Raw genomic sequence first — 27,749 nt, forward strand, 5'->3', positions numbered from 1 at the left:
ATTGCTGCAAGAAATCATTGCTCTCCTCCATGGGTGAATCCTGGTCAAGCTCCATCTGATCTTCGGAATCTGGAAATGGAAATCCTTAAAAGCAGGAAAGCAATTAGATTATCAAAACCCCTGCTCTTATTCGGACGTAGCCTTCATCATCAGAGATTCTTTGAAAGACCTGGCATCAATCACATTGAATAAACCTCAGAGTCATTATCTATGCTAACAACCGTCTTTTTTTTTTTAAACTTAACTGAATTTCACTAGACAAGGCCGATATTTCTTCAAGAACCATCAAAGCCATGATTTATGCCCTCGGCCTCCAAAACTAATGCAACATTTTCCTTGAGCCACTGATTGAGAGCAGACCAGGGATGAAGTAACAGATCTTGGCAATTACGATTTTTCCACTCAGTTTTAGCTCCAGCGCTCATGCATTCACAACCTTAACACTGACTTTGAACTCACCATGCACTGCTCATTGTGTAAAAAAATAAGAAGAATTTTGTTTCCAAAATCAAAATTGAAAATCACAACCACGGGACCTTAACTATGCATGAGGAATTTGCGAGATTTCCTTATCTGGAAGTGATTTTGTAATATCTCTGAGATATCTTTGAGTTCCTGTGTTTAGACAGCACCAATTTAATAAAATGAGTTATGATCCGATGAAGATTCTCCTCCATCAACGCATGCAATAGGATCATGATGTATTTATTACGAGATTTAGATTATTGGAGATTTCCACTGGATTTATCGATCTTCATTTACCAAATAAATAAAATCAACAGCTTAAACAACATGATCTCACCTCCTTTGTTAAAATTAGCATGGCCGCAACTGTTGTATGTTCATTTAATTGAAAATCCATTTTTTCCATGAAATCTGGCAAATAAAGCTCTAGAAAATCTCAAAAATATCTCAATTGGTTGGGAATTTTGATGAAATCTCTCACACTAAACATAATTCACCCATTTTTGATAAAAACCCATGTTTTATTTTTCTAAGATTCGTTTTTATTTAGTCCCAAAAAGCATTTTAAAAAAATGATGTTTTTTAAATTCTTATGCATTCTGGCAAATGTTCAAGTATATAAAATTATCTTTGCTTCTTCATCGCCCTGACTCTGCAATCTTGTTGAGCATCACCAGGAGCTAGCAATCAATTTCCGCTGCATCGTCTTTCAACAAGAGACTGCCCGGCATGCATTGTCTATACAGGGGCCAGCAATCAATTTCTGCCGCATCGTCATTCAACAAGAGACTGCCCGGCATGCATTATCTATACTCTACCATTGTCTAAGCATGTTGAAATTCAATTTTTTTTAAGTTCATTAAACTGATTTTCTAATTATTAAGCCACAAGCATTCCTTCTTGTTTGCCACTGAAATGATCAATTTAGATTCAAATTCGAGCTTTTTTCTTCCTTTCTTTTTTCGATTTCCATTTGCACCTATTAATACTAACACAATTGCATAACCATTTCCATCATACCAATCCATTTTCTCTAAAAGTGAGACAACAAATTGATTTTTATTTGCATATTTAAACGTTGAAGCCGAGCAATGGATGGAACACAAATTAGAAGTTGCATGAGCTTAAGTGGCCAAATATCAACTTTGCAACAATTTTGTTTTATTGGCACTGTTTTTGGTTATATGTTGTCAGGCCTAGCTCCATGTGTCCCTTTTTTTTTTTTAACTCTCAACCTTACATTTGATATGAATTTCCTTTTTATGTAGTGAATTGAGAAAGAACTTAGGTTTAAAAGTTTTGAGAAAAGGAATTAGTTTTTTTTTTTTTAAATTAAGAAATCAAAAACTTTCCAAGCTTGGTTTTATTTTCCTATTCTATCCTACTCCCTTTTGAGAAAGAGATTTTTTATTTTTATTTTCAAGTGTAGGAGTATTTCCAATGAAGGCATTTATGGATCAAAGTCTCTAGTATGCTCACATCCAAATTTGAAAAATATACTTGAATGTTTGCAAGGATATGAGAAATAAATTACACATTTGGATTAAATGCTAGGATTTGTTGAAGAATGGAAGAATGTTGTGGCCTAGCCACCTTTTGAAACCAATCTTCAATGTACTCTTCATTCTCTTGACTCTCCTCCAAATGCTTGAACATCATTCTAGATCTCATGTCCATAAATGGATGGATTAATTCAACACCTTTATAGTGAAAATATTGATTGAAATATCTGCATCCTATTTATCATGATTTATATATGTAGCTAAAAATGAGATTCAAAGCTAACCCCTATGTATACTTCCCCATGTTACTAAGATCTTGCTGTCACCAAGTCATCCTTTCAACATGAGTTAGCTTTTCCAAAGAAAAAACTAGTATTGAATTAAATTCCTAATGCCTAATCCCTTAGCACCATCCCCAACAATGGCGCCAAAATGTTGGGCAACTTAATTGCTTTCATTAAATTATCAACCAGGGAAACTCGTAAGCTTGTGATCATGCCAGCAAAATATATGCAGGAGTAGGCAACTAACTCTATGACTAACTAAATGATTTTTGATTCAATATAATATGCAAGGGAAGAGGCTCCTAATTGAGGAGGTCCTAGTTGTCCTTCCCTACAATATTATAGATTGAAAAGAAATCATTGATTACATAAAACCAGAAACTTGAAATAAAGACAAGATAATGAATTTTAATTGTTGTTCAGATTCAAATAGAGAGAGAGAGACTAACTTAGTCCCTTGATTGTCCCCAGGGAAAATTTTAAGAACCCCCCCTAAATTTATAAATATAATAAATGGGCGAATCTCCATGGTATATAGGAAAAATGGAAGGCGATTTTATCAATAATATAATATGTATATATAATTTTTTGGCGAATCTCTCACCAGGCATGGCGAATATTTTACTCAATTATAAAATCTTGTAAGATCTTGGCAAGTCTTTCACTAAATAATAAAACTTTGTAAAGTCCTAGTGAATCTTAGCATATGCTACATGCTGGTTTAATTCCCCCATTTAAATAGGCTACATTCGAATACCATGGGTCAATACCATGTGCCATTTTGGTGAATACCATGGGTCAATACCATGTGCCATTTTTATTTTTATTAATTATAATATTAGGGTTAATAATGGTTTTTTGCATGGTATTAATAACAATCTAGTCCATGGTATTTGTCCCATAGTATTTTGGCCATAGGTTTCACCTAAATATAACCCATTTTTTGAGTGTTCGTAAATATAAGGTGACTTATGGAGTAAATATAAAAAAATGTTTTATTTGTTTACCAGACCTCTCGTTTATTTATATTTTTATTAATTTACCATACCTCTTTTACAAATATGGTATTTGGCCCATAGGATTCACTTAAATAAAACCTCTTTCTTGAGCCTTCATAAATAGAACGAGGGTTATGGACTAAATAAAAAAAGAGGTTTTATTTATTTACGATACATCTAGTTTATTTATATTTTTATTTATTTACCATACCTCCACTTTACTTATATTTTTATTTGTTTACACCCTTACATGTATATAAGGTGACTTATTGAGTAAATATAAAAAATGTTTTATTTATTTACCATACTTCTCATTTATTTATATTTTTATTAATTTACCATACCTCTTTTATAAATATGGTATTTGGCCCATAGGATTCACTTAAATAAAACCTATTCTTGAAAATGGGCAAATGGATTCACTTAAATAAAACCTATTCTTGAAAATGGGCGAATGGAAGGTTGTAAGTCCTAATTTCAAGGGCTAAATTTACCTTTTTTACCCTCTCCCTTAAAATAAGGTGGGCTATTTGAGGTGATTTGTAAAAATGTACTATGATACAAAATATTCGCCCACTAAAAATTTAAAACCCCTTAATTTCGCCAAAGGGCGAACATTCGCCCCTAAAATTATCCTTGATTGTCCCCTCGTATACTGATCCAAACTAAACTAAGATTCATTCATAAGCATAAGAAATGAAATAACTTGAAACTTAAAAGCAAAAGAATGAATTTCAATTTATCATGCAAATCAAATAGAGAGAGAGCCTAACTTAGACCCTTGGTTGTCCCCTCATATGCTGATAAGATTTTAATTTAAAACTCATTCATCAATCATAAACAAATCCTCAAACATATAGGCAATTAAATGAAATAAGATCTATTATGAAATAAAATGTTTCTTTGATCTTTTCAGAGTGAGCTCAATTCTCTTAAGAACAAAGTGACAAACTATTCCATATACTTCATTAAGACAATTTATATCTAAAACTATAGAATGGAAATTTATGTAAAATGAAGCTTTATTCTATTCCATCATAAGTTGGATACATGCTCCAAGAGTCCTCCCTTTGGAATGGAAGAGGTGCTCCTATTTATACAAAAATTTAAGCAACTAACTCATTAATGGGGATCCACTAATCCCTCATATGGTTACAACCAATATGAGACACATATTCCTTTACCCATGATTTTTCTCCATGAGATATTCTTGACCCCTATCCCAAATCTCCTTCAAATCTTCAAGAGAATTCGAATTTGAGTCTTGGAGGCCAAATAAGAGTATCTTGGAACCTTCCAAATCACCTACACATGTCACCAAACTCATTCCACCTTTAGGTATAAGCAAATACATGTTATTTTTCTAACTTTTAATCATAAATTCACTTTAAATACTTGAAATTAATAACTTTGGAAAATGAAAATATAAACCCATATGGTTATGGAAATATAGGGTTATGTAATGATAATGTGATGAAATGAGGTGACAAAATGAGGATAAAGGTGAAAATGGAGTGAAAATTTATGTTAATTTGGCAGCCTAATAGGCCCCAACTAACATGGTAGTACAGGTAGGATGACAGATGGTGCCAAGCAGTAGTGATGTAGTAACGATGATGACATGGAACTCTATGAGCATGACACATGGTAGGAAGATTTGGATTTTTTGGGTGGCCAAGTGGCCCTATTACAAGTAACACCTAGTGATGTCATGGCATGACACATGTAAGAAATATGACGTGGCACATGGCATGGAAGTGACATGGTAGAAATGATGTAGTAGAATATTGCACATGGTAGGTTTTCATTGGTTCTTGAAGATTTGACATGGAAACCTCTAAATTCGCTCTAGGGGTTTGTTTGGTGAAGTTTTTTTTGTGTTTTCAATCATTAGACAAATGGATGAAATCTAGGAAAATTTCCCCAAATTAGCATAAGGCTTATTTGGCTCATCCAAATGTTTTGGATCTCTAAGAAATCAAGGAAGTATCAAATCCTAAAGCAAATGGTGCAAAGGTATCTAACTATCTGGCGATCTGGGTAGTAATGGGTGTAGAAAAATCAAAGGAAATAAGAAACAATTGGTTACTATATTTCATATAGAAAAGTTCACTTGGTTAAAGTTTCAATGGTCACGGTTCCATGAAAAATCCAAGGTATCTAAGGTTTGAGAAATATGTCCATGCCATTCAACTTATTCAATTATCTATGAGTATTACATTTTGTTGATGGACCCAGATCCTCGATATATTATCTAGATGTTTTAGCTTGTGGTCCTAGATCTCAGTCTTATGGAGTAAATTATGGATTTTTGGTGTTGAAGCTTGTAATATGGGTTGAGAAGTATCCAGGTCTAAATTAATTTTCCATGATTATATGGACTTGGATCCAGATTTTCAAGACTATGGTCATATATTTGGTCATGAGAGTTAATTGTTGAAGCCCAAAGAGCCATTGATTCAGGTTATATCCAAGTCATCCAAACTAGTTTTCTAGCAAATAAATGTATGGGCTGTTTGTTTGAATTACTAGCCATGCTATGGATTGTTTGTTTCAAAATGTATAAATAAGCCATAATACTTTGGATTTGAGGAGGCAATGTCGTGAATCTTATGTGTTGAAGTACAAGAAACTAAAGAAACTTTGTGGCATAGCAATGATTACATCTTATGTGAGAAGCTTAGTAATAGGAAATAAATAAGCCGTAGGGACGAGTTTTTGTTGGTTTATTCTTGTTCTAGATTGTAGCGAAAAAATTGATTGTTGAGTCGAGGGGTGAGTCTAAGCCTGTTTTGTTTATGTTGTGAAATATCAAGAATTTTTGAAGAGTTAGAAGGTTGTGGATCCAATTTGAAATATTGTGAAAGGAAGGTCCATTGTGGCATTATGAGGTTGGTGCCTCAATCATGTTGTTTCATATAGAAAGTCGGTTCTAGCATATTTTTTAGGATGGTGCCTGCGAACTTATTTCAGAAGTTGGTGCCTCAATCAGGTTATAGCTAGTGAATTATTGTAATCAAAGATTAAAGTGAGAGAATATTTGTGGTTTTCTCTCACAAGGGTTTCCACATACATTTAGTTTTCACATGTGTTCATGTGATGATTGTTCCTATTGATGCACTATTATGTTATGATAAATTGTGAAATTGTTTACTTTGGTTAAATTGGCTATTACACTGATTCATCTCCCCCCCCACCCCCCTTCTCAATGTAGCCATGATTCTAACACTAGATGATGATACCCACAAGGTTCCTCGGAAGATGTTTTCTTTTTTTAGAATAAATGAATTTAATTATATTAACATATACTAAAAAGAGTGAGAAATGAAATTCCTTTGACTTTATTCCTCTCAAATGCCTATGACCTATGTGATGCAAGAGCATTAGATCTTCCCAAAGCCATCAAGATTTTTGAAGAAAAGATCCAAAAGGGTTTCAATATTGTAAATTAATTCTAATTCCTTAATTGTAAATATTCTTAATTTATTTTAATTATTATAGAATAGTTTTAGAAAAGCTATGGATAGGAGAGATTTTGTCCATAAGGAAAAAATAAAGCTACCTTGAAAAGCATGAGATCTTTAGGGAATAAATCAAGGAGAGATTTAGGGAAAATCTACTTTTCCTCTAAAGTTGTAATAATTAATGTAAGCCTAAGGGACAAGTTAATGGCCAAATGAATGTAGAATAAGGCCAGGAGAAGAAGAGAGTTTCTAAGTATAAATGTATGTACATACTTTAATTAAAAAAAGATATGGAAATGTAATTGTTGAATTCTAGTCTCGTTATGTGTGTCTAGAATTAGTGATCGATTAGGAGAAATCCATTATGTGAGAAAGATAAATTTCATAGTGAATACGAGAAAAATTGATGAGTGTTAGGTCCTTATACTATTAGTGTAGCCCCATACTACTTCTGTGCATGTAAGTTTTGTAAGCAAGATATCTAAAGAAATAGACTATGTATAAATAGAGTGAGGATTGAAATTAATGTGATTGTATATGAATTGAATGTATTTGTGTTCTATTGCATATTGAAATCTTATTGTAGATTGGGACATTGAATGTGCAGTGAAAGCATGGATGTTAATTGTTGATTTGGTTATAGTATGGTTCTACTTTGTAAAGGATTCATTGATCCAAAGGTTATGATCGTAATATATGTGAAATCGCCTCTAAAGAAATAATTGTGCTTATTTGGAACGATTTGGAATTGAGTGGTGCCTTAAGTTAAAATTCTTGTCATGCCCCATTGAGTTCTCAAAGGCCACTTGGAGTTAAATTTCCTATATGTCACATCTCATTATTAAAATAAGACATGCACTTCTTCTAACCACCCTTTTCTCTGACTTGAAAATTAGGTTGAAAAATTAAGGCATTGAAGTGGGAAAATTAGTGATTGTGGTTGTAACGATGGCCCTTGAATCTAGCTTAAAATACAACAACATTCAAACACCAAAACCCAGAGTGGACAAAGAAGCACATCGCCTATCAAGAGAGCATAGATAAGGAGAGGCACAACAATCTTATGCACACCTCTTGGATTACATAGCATGGTCAAAGTATTTGAATTAAAATATGTGTGGAATTAATAAGAAACATTGTACTATGTTAATGAAATAATCTTCTTTGGAGGTCACGTTGAATTAAGTGGTTCTACACACAAATTTGTTGGTGTGTTGGGGAAGTGAGTGGCCTTTTTATTTCTTCATTGAATGATATCTATATTCTCATGGATTTGGTGGTTAAAAATGGTTATGCTTTATGAGAATTACTATAGATAGCTAGTGAGGTTAGAAGAGGGTCAAACCATATAGAGAAATGATTGTTTATGCGAATCTTTTTCAAACATGGATTTTGTGAAAGTGAAGCAATATCATCCCATGATAGATTAATTGAAGATGGAAAAGCTAGAAAACTAGGATTATCCTGCTATTAAGTCGTATCAGAGTAGGTTGATGCTTTGTGGAGTGGAATAAAATGGAGACTTTATGTTGTGTTGATTAAAGCATGGTCAAGCATTGGTGAATTCTTTTGTGCATTCAAAGGTCAAATGTTATAGCAGGAATTGTGTTCACAGTTCTCAAAGAGATCTGGTAAATCCTCGGAGTTCTAGTAACTATTGCGTAAAAATTGTATAGATAGAACAACTATTAGAATGAAAGCCACTGTTAGAGCTGGAGGAAAAAAGGCCCAAGTGATCAGGTAAGGAATTTTTGTATGGAAGATTGGGTACCCACTAGATGCTGTCGAGCACCTTTAAATTTGAGCTGCTAAAAATAGACGAGTTTTCAATACTAGACAATTGCATGTTTATCGGGATGCATTGAAACTCAAAGGGTGTACACATAAAGTGATTTGAATACTAGTTACTAGAATATTTGGAGTGAGGCATTTTCCAGTGGTAGTGGATCATAACTTTGAAATTGTGACATAGAGAAAGTGAGTAAGATCTTTGGAAAGAGAAGAAACCAAGCTTGTAGCAATTTTTTTTTGGAAAATCTGCTTGAGGGATATGGAGAGAATTTATGCTTTGGGAGGCAAGTAGAACTATGTTCATAGGATATGAAAGAATAGTGAAGGAATGCAATAGTAGAGTCAATAGAGAATGAGGAAACTATTCCAGCAGTGTATGTTTGCATGAGGTAGAACCAGAAGTAATTTGGCATTTTTTTTCAACTAATTTAAGGAATAAATTGTTGATTACAGGTGGGAGAGACGAGGATGATTATAGTAGGAAGGTTGTAACCAAGAATAGAGGATGTGTTGGGAGGCTGTGGTAAAGAACCTTTATAAGTGTTCTTGTGTTCTCGTAGGTTTGAAATTGAGAGAGTTTGGAGTCCTACATGGTAAATTTTCTCATCGATGTTTTGGGCTGAGTATCACAACCCATCATCAAGGAGATGCACGGAAGAATCTTGATTTTATTTAGCTGACCAAAATATGTAGATAAATAATAATCAATCTAGAAAAGTTAAAGTTGTAATGTCATCCCTTTTGAAAAAGACTTAGGTTAATTAAAAATGATTAAAAATTTAATAGTAATTAAATAATGTAATAATAATCAAGATAATGTAATTAAAATAGATAAATAATAATTAATCAAAAAATGTTAAAGATGTTATGTTAGCTCTTTTTAATAAAAGAGAGGTTAACTTAATTCAAAATGATTAATAAAGTAGATAAATAAAATGCAGTAATAATTAAAATAATGTAATAATAATTAAAATATTGTAAATAATGTAATAATAATTAAAATAATATAATTAAAATGATGTAATTAAAATAGATTAGTGATAGTGTAATAATAATTAAAATATTGTGATAATAATTGAAATAATGTAATTAAATTAGATTAATAATAATGTAGATAATTGTAGCTAATAAAAAATGACTAGTAATAATGTGGTTAATAAAGGGGGACCAAGATTTGCTAAGTTTTCATCCATCATCACGTTTAAAGTTGTTAGGGTTTTTTTCCATCTCTAAGGCCTCTTTGTTTTTTCTTTTAGAATAATGATCAATAGAGATGATAACTTTGGCATTCTCCATACATATGTGGTGTTTGGTTACTTTTGAGTGTTCAACTTATGCATATTTCTTATCTATCATGAATGATGTCAACACAATGTTCCCTAAGCCAAACATGGATTGAGCGACTAATTTCTCTAATGTAAACTTTTCCACATCCACAAGTTCTAGTTGAGGTTGGAAGGAGGAGGAAAAGTGGATGTTCTTAGAGGAAGTGAGGATCTGCAGAAGCCTAAAAGGACTAAAGAATATTAGGAGGTTCTAGGGGAGAGAACCAAGGATACCAAAAGGCGAGGTCCATATATAACTTGGTGAGGTATTGTAAGAGGTTAAGGAGTAACTTGTTATTGCAGAGGCTTGGATACAATCTATAAGTGGACAACGTAAAGTTCACAAAGGGAGATGATAAATGACCACTCATAGTCATGAGAGTGTAAACCACAAGAAGTTAAGTGATGAAAAGTTTGAGAGGGAATTTTCTGAGATAAAAGTATAGTTGAATGTACTAATGGAACTATTACAGGGGTAAGGATGGATTCTGAAGAAGAAATTGAAATGGAACAGGTTGCAAGTAAAGTTAGAGCATAGGTTGCATGCTCGATTGAAGGATGAAGAGTTCACAGTAACAGAGATGGAATTTCACTATTGTGAACATGAACAAGAACCAATCCTTGGTGAAGATGAGGATGAAGAAGCTAATGAGATCCAAGAATATCATGTTTTTGAGACTAATGAAATTTGTATTCATGTAGTTTTTATAGGTACTAACAGTGAAGAAGAGTCACGAAGAAATGTCACAAGGATAGAGGAGGAATAATTACAAGAACCTGTTGTTGAAATGAACATAGACATGCTGGTTTATGAAGACAACCAAGAGAAGGAAGAAAGAGATAAAGAGAAACATTAAGATATAATGTTGATGAAATTTGATGAGGAAATCAGATTGTTGGAAAATATGTTGAGAGAACTTGAGAGTGGAATTTTATTTCATTCAACACAAGAAGATGATGCTGACAAGGCCTGCTGAGAATCTAATAGATTGTTTGAAAGAATATTAGTATGGAGATTTGATTATTGAGGCATCAATTGAGGCTAGAGAGCCTCATATTTCTAAATTTGATAATTGGGGTATGGTTGTAGGTTATGCAAGTAATAAAGATGGAAAGTTTCCTCATGAAGACAATACCAAGAAATTTCCAATCAATGGAATTGTACATGAAAGTATTATGCTAGAGGAAAAAGATATGGACTTCGAGGAAGAAATAGAGATTTTTGAGGAATGGTCGATAAAGGACACAAGTGATGAGTTTAAAAATTTAGTTCAAGGTAATTTTACTAATTTGTGTGAAGAGTTGAAACTTCTTGAAGATAGATTAGTAAATTAGAAGGTGCACATTCAATTTGTAAAATTGAAATTGGAAGAAGAGGAAATTGTCTTGGAAGACAATAATGAGGAGGAAGTTGCAAGGCATGAGCAACAAATAGTGAAGCAGGTGTATAAACCAGAATTTGGTAAGAGTCTTGAAACTCTTATTCACAAAGAATATATGCAACAAAAAGTGAGAGATGATAGAAAGTTTCAGAAGTTAAGGACAAATTTGGATGAGGAAATTGACAAGTTGTGTATGTTGATGAAGAAGATGATAAGGAGAAGGTACAAAAAGAGAGAAAGGACAACTAGTGGCAAAGTAAAAGTAACTGAGAAGATTTGCATTAGTAAGGCAAGTGGAAGAGAAAAACAAAGGATTTGGAAGCCTGGGGAAGTGAAGGCAACATCAACAAATTTTAGGGAAGAATGGACAACTACAACACAAGGTTTGGGATCCTAGAGGATTTGAGAATTAATGACACATGTCCATGAGGTCATGAAAAAATTTCTACCTTGGGAGTCTGATACAAGAGCATTAGAGCTTCCCAAAACCATCAAGATTTTTGAAGAAAAGGCCCAAAAGGGGTTTCAATATTGTAAAGGAATTCTAAATCTTTAATTGTAAATATCCTTAGTTTCTTTTAATTATTATAGTATAGTTTTAGAAAAGCTATGGATAGGAGATATTTTTTCCATAAAGCAAAAGCAAAGTTTCCATGAAAAGAATGAGAGCTTTAGGGAATAAATCATGAGATATTGAGGGAATAAATTAGGGAGTGATTTAGGGATATAGAAAAATCTGTTTTCTTTTAAAGTTGATTTTAATCAATGTAATCCTAACGATAAAGCTAATGGCCAAATGAATGTAGAATTGAGCCAAGAGAGGAAGAGAGTTTACGAGTTTATGCATGCACAATTTTCCTTCGTTTAATGGAAATGTAGATTCACCAAATGTTTTTCGTATGACTCATTGTATTATTGTGCGTTATGTTAAATACTTTGAGATGTGGTACTAATAGTTAGATGGGAAAATAACATAATCTGTGCCTGTAATCCTGATAGAGACAATCCATCTATGTGAGCAACTATAAGGATAATAAACAAGGTTGATATGACTCATTTAGAGTAGAGATGGGTATAACTCCCATTTGTAATTACAACTAAAATCAAGATAGAATTTGGGTAGACCTTATATAGGTTCCAAATTCTATAGAAATTTCCATGATTTAGAAGTTGAGTTTGTAGGAAAAGTCGATTTTTCCTGCATTATTGTGTCTCTAAATCTGTCCCCAAGTAATCAAAGTTCATTTCTTGACTTTGTTTATAAATGAAGGTAGAAGCTAGCCATGCAATCATCATTACTAGAGGTTTGTATCTTCTACAATTTAAATTCCTCAAACTAACTACTACAAAAGAAGATGTAAAAAACACACCTCAAACTGATTAGACTAAGAAGTAAATGTAAAAAGCATGCCTCAAACTAACGACTACAGAAGAAAATGAACATAGTCATTAATGTCACTCTACCAAGAAAAAAAAACTTACCTAATGTTTTGTTTTCTTAAAGGATAATAAGATTGAACAGATAAAGGAGGCCATCATAACAGAGTTTATCAAGGAAGAGTTCCCTTTTCCTCTCTCTAGAAGTGGTGAAGTCCATTGATACCATTGTGGATTAGGAGCTCTCATAGGTGGTTTAATAAATCCTCCTAAAGAGTCAATTAGGTGTATGCTTTCATTTGTTTGAAGTATGTGGTTTTATTAACTCATCTTACTATGAGTATGTAGCCTTTGGTAGAGGGGGAGAGTGGTCCTAATTATAAGTTGATTTTCAAGTGTTAAATCTTGAAAGAAATCTATTATATGAAATCCCAAGAAGTAATCATGGATCCTATGCATCGAAGACAATCTCAGGTAACTCCTGAAATTGAAACCCACCTCAAGTTGACTCGGGGCTTGGAAGCCAAGTTGAGCAAGCAATACAACATTCTCTGGGAGAGCTGATGAACATCTTTAAATATTGGATTTCTAACCAAGGTCAAAGGTTACGAAAAAATCAAGATCGAGAATCAGAATAGAAACAAAGGCTAGACCAAAACATTTTAACCAGTGTTGAGAGAAGTAGAGAACACTTTATATTATGAAGTAAGTTCAAAATTTCAAACTACTTGAATTCAAAGGTCAAGATGAGGGTTCATTAGCAGAATCTTGGATTGTATTGGTTAAGAGGGCTCTATCCTTTACGTCATACTCTACAATTGGAAATGCATAGATAGTAATGAGCATTCTCAAGGTAGAAGATATTTTATAGTGGGTAAATGAAGAAACAAAAGTACATGTCACTCCTTTGCAAGTTACATGGGAAATGTTTCAGGAATCTTTTAGAATCAGGTTCTTTTCAGAAGAATACAAACACCGATAGGTGGGAGCCTTTCATGTAGTGAGACAAAATGGAAGATAAATAGAGGTCCATGAAGAAAAATTCTATGCATTAGTCCATCATGTGGAATATATAAATGATGATAAATGATAAGATAAAATATTTATTCATGGGCCCGCTCCTTTAGTTTGAGTTGAATTTTCCATGCAGAAACTCACCACCATGGCAACAAAAACACATTTTTCTATATAAGTCCAAAATATTATGGATATGAGGAATCAAGTAAAGAAACCCGAGGAAATGATAAAATAAACCTCCAAAGAAAAGAACACAAGAATTGGAAGGAACCAATATGGGTCTTATGGAAGATAAAACAATATATATAGGATGGCTAGTGCAACTCATGGGGCACCTCTAAGGAGATGGAAGTTAATGAAGTGTCAAACCTATGTGAGAGGAAAAAGTAGGATAGGAAGAGAATTGGATGGTCAACATCAGGATCATACAAAAAATCAAGGTCCATTGAAGTGTTGGGAATGTGGTGGCCCACGTTATAGACAAAATTGTACAAGGATTCAGGTTGGATTCAAGTAGAAAGGACATACAAGAAGAAAATATCAACCTCAGACACAAAACCAAATTCATGCTACCATAAATCACTACCAAGTGAAGCATCAAGGCATAATAGTGGAATGTAATGGTATGATAAAAAACACTTCCATCTCTATATTAATTGATCTGGGTACCACTGATAGTTTTATATATCCTTTTGATTTAATTATATGTGGGTTGGAAGCCCATGGCCAAAGTAACTTTAACTTGGTAGAAATGGCATCAACGATTAAGCAACTATTAGGCCCTCTAGGTAAATATTGTGTTGCCAAAAATGGGGGTTGTATCACAAAAATGAACCTATATAGCACAACTTTGGGGACTTGTGACTTAATCATAGGAATGGATTGGATTGAGCCCCATCAAGCCTTAATAGACTACTATAATAAAATGGTTCTTTTCCAAAATGATTAAGGAGATTGTATAACAATTAAAGGGACTAAGTGAAAAGTTACCTTAAGCCTAATTTAAACCAATAAGGTAAGTAAATATATGATAAAAGGGTGTAAAAATTATGCAAATGAGATGATGAATGACGAGGGAAATACTTTTGATATGCTTCATATGATTCTTTCTGAGTTTGTAGATGGGTTTCCTCTAGAGCTTCCTAGTCTACCCCCTGTAAGAGAATTTGATTTCTCAAATTCCATGAAACTAGGGATAGAACCCATATCTAAAACTCCTTATCGAATGATTGTTTTAAAACTTAGTGAGTTAAGTGTACAACTTAGGGAACTTATTGATCAAGGGATGATTAGGTTCAATGTGTCACCTTGGAGAGCACCAATGACATTTGTGAAGAAGAAAGATGGAATCCTTAGGTTATGCATTGATTATCATGACCTAAACAAAGAAACAATTATGAACATTCCCTCATATACCTCACATTGATGATATATTTGATAAATTAAAGGGATATTTTATTTTTCTTAGATAGAATTGTGGTTAGGATACCACCAATTAAGAATCAAGGAGGAGGATAGGAGGATAGGAGGACAAGAGGACATACCAAAGACAAAATTAAGAACAAACTTTGGTCACTATGAGTTTACTGTAGTACCATTTGGGTTGATTAATGCCCCAATAACCTTTATGAACCTGATGAACAATGCATTTTGTAGATATAAAATTTTTGTGATAACATACATATTTATGAAATTTCCTACTACTCATGATGTGGATTTATTTTCTAGAAGAAAATGATGAAATTTGCTAAAAGAGAACCAATTTATTTAACAAACTCATGGAAACCAACTTATTTGATGATGTATGGCGTGTAGTAAATGGACGAATAATAACAAAAATGCTTTTTATCATTATGGGTTTGTTCTTTCTATATGATATGTGTTTATGTATAATTTGGGTCCCCACATGTCTAAATATCGAAGAAGGGATGAATAACAAGAGGTAGTCCCCTCATATCGTGGATCTTAATACTAGGCTATAAATTATGTTCTCTCTATGTGACGAGTGTTTGTGTTTGACTTGGGTCGATATATGTTGAAAGACTAAAGAAGGGATGAGATAACATGAGCTGGTCCCCTCGTGCCCTAAATATAAATACTAACCAATGAGAGTTATGATATCATGTGATTTCATTTATTATAATGATATGCCTCTAATAAAGATATAGTGACATTATAATTTTATGATGATATTTGATGATGTGATGGTATGGGGACATCTCAATCTATTATTCCTAGTATTTCTTATGCCTTAGAGTCATGATGACAAGTCTAGAAAGAAGGAAAAAATTATGAATTATATGTCAACTACATATGCCTATCTTGGTGGCTAATCATATTCCTATCTTGGTGATAGACACCTACCTTGGACGTAGATGAGGTTCTTGTCTTCGTGACAGATGCCTACCTTGGTGGCAGATGATGTCCCTATCACGTTGATATATAATTATGTATGGTGTTACTTTCTTGGTGACAAATTCCTGCATTGGTGGTAGATTATGTTCTTATATTGGTGACATATACTTGCCTTGGTGGTAGATGATATTCATGTCTTGGTGACAAATTCCTGCCTCTGTGGAAGATGATTTCCTTGTCTTGTTGACATATACCTGTAGAAGATTTTCCTATCTTGGTGATAAATTACTTCCTTGGTGGCAGATGATATTCCTATCTTGGTGACAAATACCTACCTTGGTGGCAGATGATATTCATATCTTGGTGACAAGTGCTTGTTGATGATACACCTATCTTGGTGAGAGATGCTCGCCTATCTGGAAAATGATATTCCTATCTTTGTGATAGATGGGCCTACCTTGGTGGGAAAATGATATTTATATCTTGGTGATAGATACTTTCCTTGGTTGCAGATGATGTTCCTGCCTTGGTGACAATTGCCTACAAATGATATACCTGTCTTGGTGATAGATGCTTTCCTGAGTCGTAGATGATATTCCTATCTTGGTGACAAATGCCTGCCTTGGTGGACAAATGATGTTCCTATCTTGGTGATAGATTCCTTTGTTGGTGGCATATGATGTTCCTGTCTTGGTGGCAGATGCCCGCCTTTTTATCAGATGATATTATGGAATATTGAAGTGCATTATTAAGTTAACTTTGGGACAATTTTCATTGAATTAGGGAAGTATGTCATGCCCCAAATCGATAAAATTAACAAACTGCAAGGAAAGACAAATAAGTCATAGGTAAATAAAAGTAAAGATAAAATATAATTAGGAGAAGTGGAGCCTTGGGATTGGATCTTTTATGATGGAAGGACTCTATATAAGAAAGGGGAAAGTAAGAATAGGGGTATATTTTTGGCATGAGAGGAAGTACTTTGTAATCCTAGCAATAACAAATTGAGGATTGGGGGTGGCCGACTGCTGATTTGAGCTTATGGTTGGGAGGAGAGTTGTTTCCCATACCATCATTGTTGGGTTGTTGAAGTAGCAGGAAGGAGCGATCCAAATTCTAAATCTTTAGATAAAATCTACGCACCTTGGCATTCTTCTTTTTGGGTATTACATGCTACCCCACCGCCCTAATTTAGTGTTTGTGCATTTATAGGATGAGGTAGTTCGAAAGAACCTAAGACCTTTAGCCTAAGACCATATGGTGAAGGGCTAGGACTGACAACCTACCACTCCCCCACTTTCCATCCGTCACTGAATTTCTAAATAACTTTTCTATTGCATTCGGGCATTGTGGAAATCTTGCTAGAACCATAAGCCTTTGGAAATGTTGCCTTAAAATTCCAAACTTAAACCTTAGTGTTCTTGTTATTCCTTTGAATTTACCGAAAAGTGCCATAAACCATTGGAAAGGTCTCTAATAAGACTATCTAATAAAACAATTGATTTCCTCATTGGAGCTGATGAACTGAAGAAGAATTTCCTGCAAAGATATAACCTTCATCCTTGACCTCAGGCTAAGCAAAAACATATTAATGATAACACACTTACGCGGACACTTATATATATATATATATATATATATATATATATATATATATATAAAAGCTTAAAGTAAGAAAATTGTATTATAAAAGTTATAGCAAAAAGCTAGACAATAGAGTACAAAAAAAATCATCTTGAGTTTTCAAACATGAATGGCAATGCTTCAAGAATTGCAAAAAAAAAATTAAAAAATTTATACTCATTACATCCCAATTATTCTTGTATGAAAACTTATAGGTATATAATGTAAAAAAATCTCCTTGTGTTTTAACTGCTTCACTCAGCACATAAAATTGTCTAAAAACATGATGACTATTGGCTTCTTTCTTCCCATGGTTAGTAGGAAGGGAGTTTCGATTCTCTAAGTCCATATCCTCCAAAATTTGATGTAGTGAGTCTTCTTACTTTGAACCTACCTCAATAGTGTTTGTGTACATTTAGTGGTTAGAAGCTATCAAATGTGAACCTTTATTAAAGCTGATAACCAACATTAGAGAAATTTTAAGGTCTAAAATTATTTAAAAACATGGTGATTATTAGCTTCTTTCTTCCCATGATTAGTAAGAAGGGAGATTTGATTCTCAAGCCCCATATCCTCCAACATCTGATGAAGTGTGCCTTCTTCCTTTGGACCTACCTCAATAGAGTTTGTGGAAATTTAGTGGTTAGATGCTATCAAGTGTGAACCTTTACTAACGTTGATAATCAACACTAGAGAAATTTTAAGGTCTGAAATGGGATTTATAAGGAAAATAATAAAATAATAGTCAAAATAATAAATACTGGTTATGAATTTTCAAAGTGTGAGAGATAAAATTAATTTTTAATAATATTTTTCATTGACCCATGTTAAAATAAATAGAATTATGATCGAAAAAATAGTTCTTTTTGTTTCCCTCCTTAATATTTACACTTAATTTCAGATTTAAGATTTCCGGGCTTGTTCATTAGTTGTAATTGATCTTCCAGATCCATCCCATTCAAGTTGAAATTTGAATTGACGTTTCAAACCTACCACTGAGGTTCATCATCAGGAAACAAAAATATGTGGAACCTGATCTACCTTCGTATGATAAATAAAGAAATGTATTTTAAGGTTTTTTAATTGAATAATAGCCGATAGTGAAATTGATTAATAAATGTTTATATTGAATATTATGAAATTTGAATGATATATTATAGATAAAATGAAAATAAATTGAATAATTGATTACAAGTTAATGAACATGTTTGTATATTAAAATTATTAAAAAAAAATTATTTTTATTTTTATTCATGAATAAACAATTATTTGTTATATATTGATATTAACAAATAAAGTAAAATCTTTACGAGGGATTAGAGTCAAATGACGCAAGGAAGAAATAAGCAAAGAAATAAATATGAGGGGAATTTAAGATGAGGCTTTCCAAAAGATTAGGATTAGGCTGTAATTTGAGTGATATGCAATTTCATAATAAATGATGTGAATAAATGATTAGTCTTTGTAAATTAATATTATTGAAAATTAATAATTTAATTTTAGTTAATGAAAACTTTTTTATTTTTTATTTTTGAATAGTTAATTAAAGTATTTGAAATATATTGAGATTCAATATATTAATTATTTATATGAGGGATTAGAGTCAAATAGGGTAAGGAAAAAATAAGCAAAGAAGAAATGATGAAGATAAAATAAAGTTAAGGTGTTTCAAAAGAATTGGATTTGGAAGTCAATGTAGGGACCTAATTTTTGCTAATGCTCCATCCCTCATCCCTGTTTAGGTTTTTAGGATGTTTACTGATTTCGATGGCTTCTCTAAATTTTTTGTAGCAATAGTGGTCTATTCTGGCAATGATTTGGGTTTCTTCAATACATATGTGATGTTTATTATTATTTGAATGTTTAGCAAGAGTAGAGTTTTTTAATCTATTATGTTTTATGTCAACAAAATGTTCAAGGATACGAATGATCATAGATCTTCTAGTCTCTCCAACAAAAAGAATTCCACAAGAACATGGAATGAGATAAACTCCTTTTCTAGGGGTGTAAGGACAACTTTCAATGAGAGTCTTATGATCCTGAATGTTGCTAGCTTTGATTAAGTTAGAGACTTCTTTTGTAATGCTTTTTAAGGGATTTTTATTTACCTTTTTGTAGCACCCACTATTGTTGAGATGATCAATCATTTTATCAATGTATTCTTTTTTATTCATGATGACAATTTCTCCTCCCTTATCAACTTTTAATATTACAATATTAGGGTTAGATTTTAAGGGGTTTAAAGCTAGGAATTCGTCTTTTGTAATATTACTTTTGGGGGCTCTGGATTTTCAAAGAATAAGGGAGGAATGTTGTCTAATTTTCTCTTTAGTGTGGTCAATCATGTCTTTAATGCCATATTCTATGTGACATAGAATATCTTCAGTGGGAATATTTTTGGGAACCATGGAAAAATTTAACCCTTTATTTAAAAGATCAATAATAGGTTTTGTTAAATTCAAGTCAGACAAATTGATAATCAAATTAGATGATGGATTATTAATAGGGAAGCGCACAGGCTCAGAATCAAGAGAAGACTTCTGTGTAATCCGGTGAGAGAAATTGAGATTTCGAGGTGAAATGTTCGAATTATTAAAGGGAGAGGGTGTATTAAGGGGATTTAAAGACAGATGGGGAGAGAGCGCAGTGTTCAGATTTGTGATGGAAGGGAGCGTATTCTGGGGATTTGTAGACAACCGAATGATGGGAGAGAACACATCGTTGTTGGAGGTGTGGGGTACCATAAGCGTGGTTTGATAATAGAAGGGAGGTTGAGAGTCATGGTAAAAGGGAGGTGACAAATGAGAGAGAGGGACTTCAACCGAATGTTGCGCAGAGGTTGAACCTTCACTGTTGGATGTGTGGGGTACCATCAGCGTATTTCGATAATCAAAGGGAGGTTGAGAGTTACGTTGAAAGGGAGGTGACACAAGTGAGAGAGGGCCTTCAACCGAGTGTGTAGTGGTTGCTAGTTCTGTATACTACGCAGATGTTAAACCATCACTGGTGGAATTATCAAATTGATTGATATCAATGTTAATTGCTTCAGAGTTCGTTGCTGGTTTTGTATAATGCGCAGAAGTTGAACCATCACTACTGGATTTATCAAATTCATTGGTATCGGTGTTATAAACTTCAGAGGTTTCTTTTAGAACATATTGTCCTATGAAATTACTGCCATATATTTTATTATTTTTTTAATACCATCAATGTTGTATCTCAAATTCGTATTTAATTCAGAAGTGGGATTATTAAAAGCTTGATCATTATTATTGTTGTGAGGGAGTGAGTGTAATTTGATAATCGAGTCTAAATAATATTTTTGTGCTGGATTGATTCTGGAATAAGATGGAGAGATATAGTTCGATACAGAGTTAATGTTAGGATTATCAGAAACAGTGGTTGAAGGGAGTGGAAAGCCTTGGCTTGTGAGAATAAGTTTAGCGAAATTTTGAACTTGTTTTTTGCAGGACAATTCCTCAGTTCCTAGAGATTTTAGAGCTAATGCGGCATCGATTTTCTACTATAGACTTGGATCGATTTGGTTGGCTAATGATAAGTGAATGTGAAATCCTTTTTTAGACAACGAATTCAGTTAAAATCCAGGTCTTTTAATTTTTCTGCAAAGCAAACCTAAGCTAGCTTTAGTGAAGATATGTTTATTTTTATAATTATTTAAAGAGTGATTGATTTTGGCGAAAGTAGGAATGATGGAGGAATCCCTGCATCACTTGAGGAAGGTGAGATCAATTTTCCTTTTCATTATAAGCAATCTAATTCATTCTAAAGAACAAATTTCATTCATTTTGTCTTTTTGTATAGGGTAATAATTTCAGATTTAAGATTTTTGGGCTTGTTCATTAGTTGTAATTGATCTTCCGGATCCATCCCATTCATGTTGCTATTTGAATCGACATTTCAAACCTACCACTGAGGTTCATCATTAGGAAACAAAAATATGTGAAAACTGATCTACCTTGGTATGATAAATAGAGAAATGTATTTTAAGATTTTTTAATTGAATAATGGCCAACAATGAAATTGATTAAGAAATGTTTATTTTGAATATTATGAAATTTGAATGATATATTATAGATAAAATTAAAATAAATTGAATAAATTATTACAAGTTCATGAAAATGTTTGTATATTAAAATTATTAAAAGATTTTTATTTTTTTTATTCATGAATAAATGATTATTTGTAATATGTTGATATTAATAAATAAATTAAAATCTTTATGAGGGATTAGAGTCAAATGGTGCAAGGAAGAAATAAGGAAAGAAATAAAGATGAGGGGAATTTAAGATGATCCTTTCAAAAAGATCACGATTAGGCTGTAATTTGAGTGATATGCATAACATAATAAATGATGTGAATAAATGATTAGAGTCTTTGTAAATTAATATTATTGAAAATTAATAATTTATTTTTTGTTGAGAATTATTAATGATTTTTTTTAATAGAAAATTAAAGTATTTGAAATATTTTGAGATTAAATATATTCACTATTTATATGAGGGAGTAGAGTCAAATAGGGTAAGGAAAAGATAAGCAAAGAAGAAATGATGAAGAGAAAATAAAGTTAAGGCGTTTCAAAAGAAGTGTATTTGGATGTCAATGTAGGGATCCAATTTTTTCTAATGCTCCATCCCTCATCCCTGTTTAGGTTTTTAGGATGTTTACTAATTTCAACGGCTTCTCTAAATTTTCTATGGAAATAGTGGTCTATTTTTGCAAGGGTTCAGGTTTCTTCAATACATATGTGATGTTTATTATTATTTGAATGTTCAGCAAGAGCAAAGTTTTTTAATCTATTATGTTTTATGTCAGAAAAATGTTCAAGGATACGAGTGCTGATAGATCTTCGAGTCTCTCCAACATAATGAATTCAACAAGAACAAGGAATGAGATCAACTCCTTTTCGACATTTGGGGTCAATGGCATCTTTGATAGAATTGAGGCGATTACAGATTGTATGATTTTAGTTTCTTTAGTTTTAGTTACTTAGCTTGCAGTTCATCAATTTTGAACTTTTGTTGTACAAGGATGTTCATAATTATAACATTTTGTGAACTGCACTAGTGTTCATTCTTGTGGACTCTTGAGGTCACCAAAGAAAGGGAAGTTTTGTTATATTATATTGAGTCCTCATGTGTTGTTAAAATCTCATTGAATTATTGTGCTTCCCTATATCCATATAAATAATAGACCTACGAAAACAATAATACCTTAGCTTGTCTAACATGTCCCAAGGCTTAAAGTGGTGCATAAGGAAAAGTTCCCAAAGAAATCCTTGGAACTAAAACTTAATGGGAGAACCCATTTTCCACATATTAATTCCAAATAACTAGAGTTTTCCAAATCCACGAAATAGGAAAATTGAGAAGCTAGGGCTCAAAATAAGCCAAAGAAAAATTTCCTAATAAAAATATACTAAGGAATACAAGAAAACCAAGTAATTTGGGGAGCCTATGCCAAGAAGTCTCCAGAAGAACTAAGAGTCCTGAGGGCATATCAAAGAAAATTGAACCACACAAAAAATATGCCCTCCCTTTAGGGGCCAAACCTAATAAATGAAGGAACCTTCTTAATAGCTTGAAGCAAATTTTCATAGACTAAAATAGTAGAGGAACAAACACATCCCAAGATAATGTCTTACTAGGATTGGTTGAATGATACTCATCCCTTCGACCTAGAAAAAAATCTTTCTTGCTATAAACCATCATCCCACCTTGTTAAAATAGTCCTTCAATAATGGGTTCAAGAGATAGAATAACCTTAAATTCACGCAAGCAAATGAGGGGAGTGCATGTCCTTTTAGATATAGCCTCCTTACTTGAAATCCATTGGCAATGTTTGATGAATAATTGGATATTAGTTACATCATTAAGTGTCCTTATCTTCATGACCTTAGTTTTCTAAGGAATTTGGTGAAAGCCTCACTCCCGATCCATAGACGAATGCATCCCTTCCACTATGAGATCGATACACATATCATGCGATTCCTTTTCCAGATGGCTCTTGTATTAAAGATAACAACTTCATTGGCCAATAAATTAGCCTAATGGTTGTGTAATTAAAAAACTTGGTAAAACGAAGCTTTATTTAGACTACCAATCTTCGTTTAGACTCGAGCTATGACTGAACAAATTTTCTATCTAATGGGATTGTTTTCAAAATCATAAAATTGATTATTATGCTTGAGTGTTCGACGAAAATCAAAGAACTTGGTCTGACTTCTTTTGCGAGAAGCGCACCCTAGTAAAGAGCATAGAGCTAAAATTATTTGATTGTAGATTTTACACAACCCGAAAAATATGTTTTTTCGAGATTTCTGTTGACATCCAAAATGAACTCCTCAAACCCTTAGTTGCATGGTATTATGACATCAATTTTGATGTGTTGTAACTCATGATTGTTGAAGTACCAAAATATTTACCTCTCAATTATTATTTTTTCCTTCTCAATGCTTAATAGAGCCGTAATTAAAATGGTACTAAGTTACCCATAGTACAAGTACTCTTTCTACCTTGACATCTAAACAAAAACAATTAAATGATGCAATGGAACTGTGACTCCCATTATTTTTTTTTAAACTTAAAATGAAAATAGATAAATTTTAAGTTCACTCATCTAATTTAAGAGTATTCTCTTCTTAATAGTAAAAAATACATATATATTGATTACGATATATCTATAATAACAATTATAATTGAGGCATTTAAAGTGAAATCCTTTGAAATAATTTATACAATGGACCCCCTCCGAGTAGTAATTTAAATACTAAATTCTATGAAAGTGTACATACTTTACCCCTTTCTCGATTTGAACTTATGACCTTATAAGAGGAAACACATATTCTTAACCATCAAACCCACTTAATTAATTAATTAACTATATAACAAAATTATTTTTAAATTTTAACAAAACAAATTATTTATAAAAAGAAAGCTAGAAATTCTTACAAATAAACAAATGAATTAACATAACATTACATTAAAAAAAAACCTACAAAACTATAAGTGAACTTCATTTTAAATAACATGGTTACACATATATACATACAACATTTGATATATGTGTGAAAAAGAGAAAATAATAATATATAAGACACTAAGAAGGATATCAAATTTATTAATGTATATTTTTTTAATATAAAAAAATTAATATATAATATATAATTAGATGAAAAAAATTACATATTAAAAATTATTATTTTTAAATATTTAATATTCAAATTTAAAATGAATCTAAATTGATTTTAAATTCTTTATATACAAAGTAACCCAATTCTTTATATACTAGCTAACCTCATTCTTTATATACTAGATACCCACTTCTTATTGATTCCTTAAAAAAACATATTTCCTATTTATTGGCATGCCACGAAAAGACCAAACCATAACATAGGTACAACGTTTATGCTCAAATCACTAAATTAATAAATATGATATAGAGATATAATAAGAAAAGTTTGATAATGTTTTGCATATATTAATGTCCTATATTTATAACTAGATAACTAGTACAAAGAACAAATTTGCTACTAAATACTAGGAAAACAAAAATCATCAATGTGAACCTATCTATTTGAAGAAGATTCTCATTTTGCTATTTTCTTGGTTAAAATAGATACCTTGCTCAATCTTTGCACCTAAACTAAAGAACATCAATGCACAAGAAGATTCTCTGTTAAACCTCAATCCTCTCCACCAACACTTTATCCATAATTATCTTTATGTATCCATCGAAATTAACAATCTGAAGATACCTTATAACAACGAATCTAATTCTGCATTAAAACAATTTATATTAAAATACATCCTATTGTGACCGTTTTCCAACTCAAATTTCATGGCAATTTATATAAACTTTCCACCAACTTGAATAAATTGTCCTTTCACCTGACGCACTTGGGAATACCTTCTCCTCTCCAGCTTACCAGATGGTAAATACCGGAGCTTAGAAAAGTCCAAGTACAGAATCATTCATGAACCTTGTGAAGTTTATGGTTGGTTGTTTAATAACTTGAACCTGCAATCGAGGTAACCTTTTTTAAACCTGACACTAAGTTAGCAGACATGATAAAGTATCGATGAACCTGACCATCTTCATTGGAAGTGGACTATCAATCAAAGTTTTGGTGTTGTTGTGGCTCATATTTGCATGCACAATGAATTCCCCACAAAAACCACTTGCTTTGATGGCTGGTTACTTCATGCTTTGCCATTCTGGTTTGAGTGTTTTAATTGGACGAGAAACCAAGAACACAGATAAACTGCGCCCAAGCCACAGATAGACCAAAATCATAAAGAAAGCCCACCCTTTCCATTCTTTTCAATTCTACCCATTCCACAAAGTGTATCACAAATTCTATTTTTCCATGGCGCTCCATAACAGATATTTCTCATGCAAGTCGAGCAATAACATAAACAAAAGCTCTGCAAACTCACTATTTCAGACATTAAAGGGAAGAATCTTCAAACTCATTACAAGAATGATCGACCCTACAAATAAAACTCGAGTCTGAGCAGCAACCTTTTGGGTTGATATAAATAAATCTCGAGCTCTTTGGTGGTCATGAAAATAGTGTGCTTTCCCTCGCAGTCGTTTAGAACTAAGAGCAGTGTCCAGGGATTCCCTTAGTACAGAAATATCCCACCATACACACGTTTAGTGCTTCTCTGAGCCTTCATACAAAGTGCGTTGTGTAGTACACTTCTGCTAGTTACCAACACTCTATGTCCACCTCGCATTGCCATGGGATGTGAACACAATGCAGCAGTTGGATTCAAATAGATTTCCTGTATTTTTATAAAAAAACAAAGAGATAATGCCATCAAAGGCGTCAATAAACAAAAAAAACCGATTTAGCAAAAGTAAAAATAAGAATGTAAAAGGGGTATCAACTTCGGTATATATTAAACTATTAAAACTATGATATTAAAAATAAAAAATAAAAAAAATATGAAAAAATATAAAATAATTAGAAAATTAATCATATAAAAAAACAATATAAAAGTTTATTGAGGAAGAAGTTGCTGTAAACCATAGTTACAGGATTTGAATTTTATTGGATAAGGAATTATTTATCTATATATATATATATATTCTTTCTAAAATTGAAATAAATTATTATTATATTAAAAATAAAAATCATTAAATATTTTTTTTACAATTTTTGTTTACTTCTTTCTAATATTAACATTTTTTGTTTATTTATGATGATCTATAAATAATAAAGAACAAAATGCATCAAATTTATTTGTATTGTAAATTTGAAAATCATGTAAGTAAACTCTAATAACATCAGTAACAAAAACCCAAAGCTGAGGTCTAATGTAAAGATGGGATATTGCATATTAAAAGCAAGCTTCAAATATTTTCCACATGCCAAGAAATAAATGTCTCAATCACTATCCCTATTCAATCCATAATTATTTATCACCATATTTATATATCGATAAGTGTGTCCAGATTAACCTTTGTAGGCAAAGTGAACCCTTCTAATTGAATTCCACACCAATGATCCTCATTTTCCAAGTAATTGCAATATAGTGGAACATTGTAATCACTTTCATCCAAAAGAATTATAAGAGTAAGAAAAATATGTTTTAAATTTTTTACAACTTTTTAAATATGAAATTTACTATTCTCTACAATGTTTTATACCAAACTTATTGCTTTTTATATCTGCTATTATTTTAATATAGAATTTTTTTAACCCCATATATATATATATATATATATAAATTAATGTTTTGTTATCTTTTCAATATAGAATTTTGATTAATAATTTTTTTTTGTACCTTACTAGGAGTGGTAACAACTAGAGGGGTTATCTTCCCCAATGAACAAAATGGGTTTAAATTTGCCTAAGGATTGGGCATTTCGTCTAATGATCAAGTTGAATATTTAGCACCATGGCAAGTTCTAGAATGGGAAATCACAGGAAAAATTACTAGCAAAATTACTAAGATTTTGGTTTTTGGCGATTCAATGCTCATGATACGATAAGTTCACAAAGCCAAGGAAAATTTTAATTCCTCCTTCCCTTCATTTCTTTAGAGAATTATTTTGCTAACACATTAATATGTGTATGGAAACTTTAATATTGAAGCACATGAAATGGACGATAAAGGAACAACATTGGCCTAAAGGAC

Source organism: Pinus tabuliformis, chromosome 7, assembly GCF_031772625.1.
Source record: "Pinus tabuliformis cultivar Carrire ecotype Pingquan chromosome 7, CPIR1, whole genome shotgun sequence".
Taxonomy (NCBI): domain Eukaryota; kingdom Viridiplantae; phylum Streptophyta; class Pinopsida; order Pinales; family Pinaceae; genus Pinus; species Pinus tabuliformis.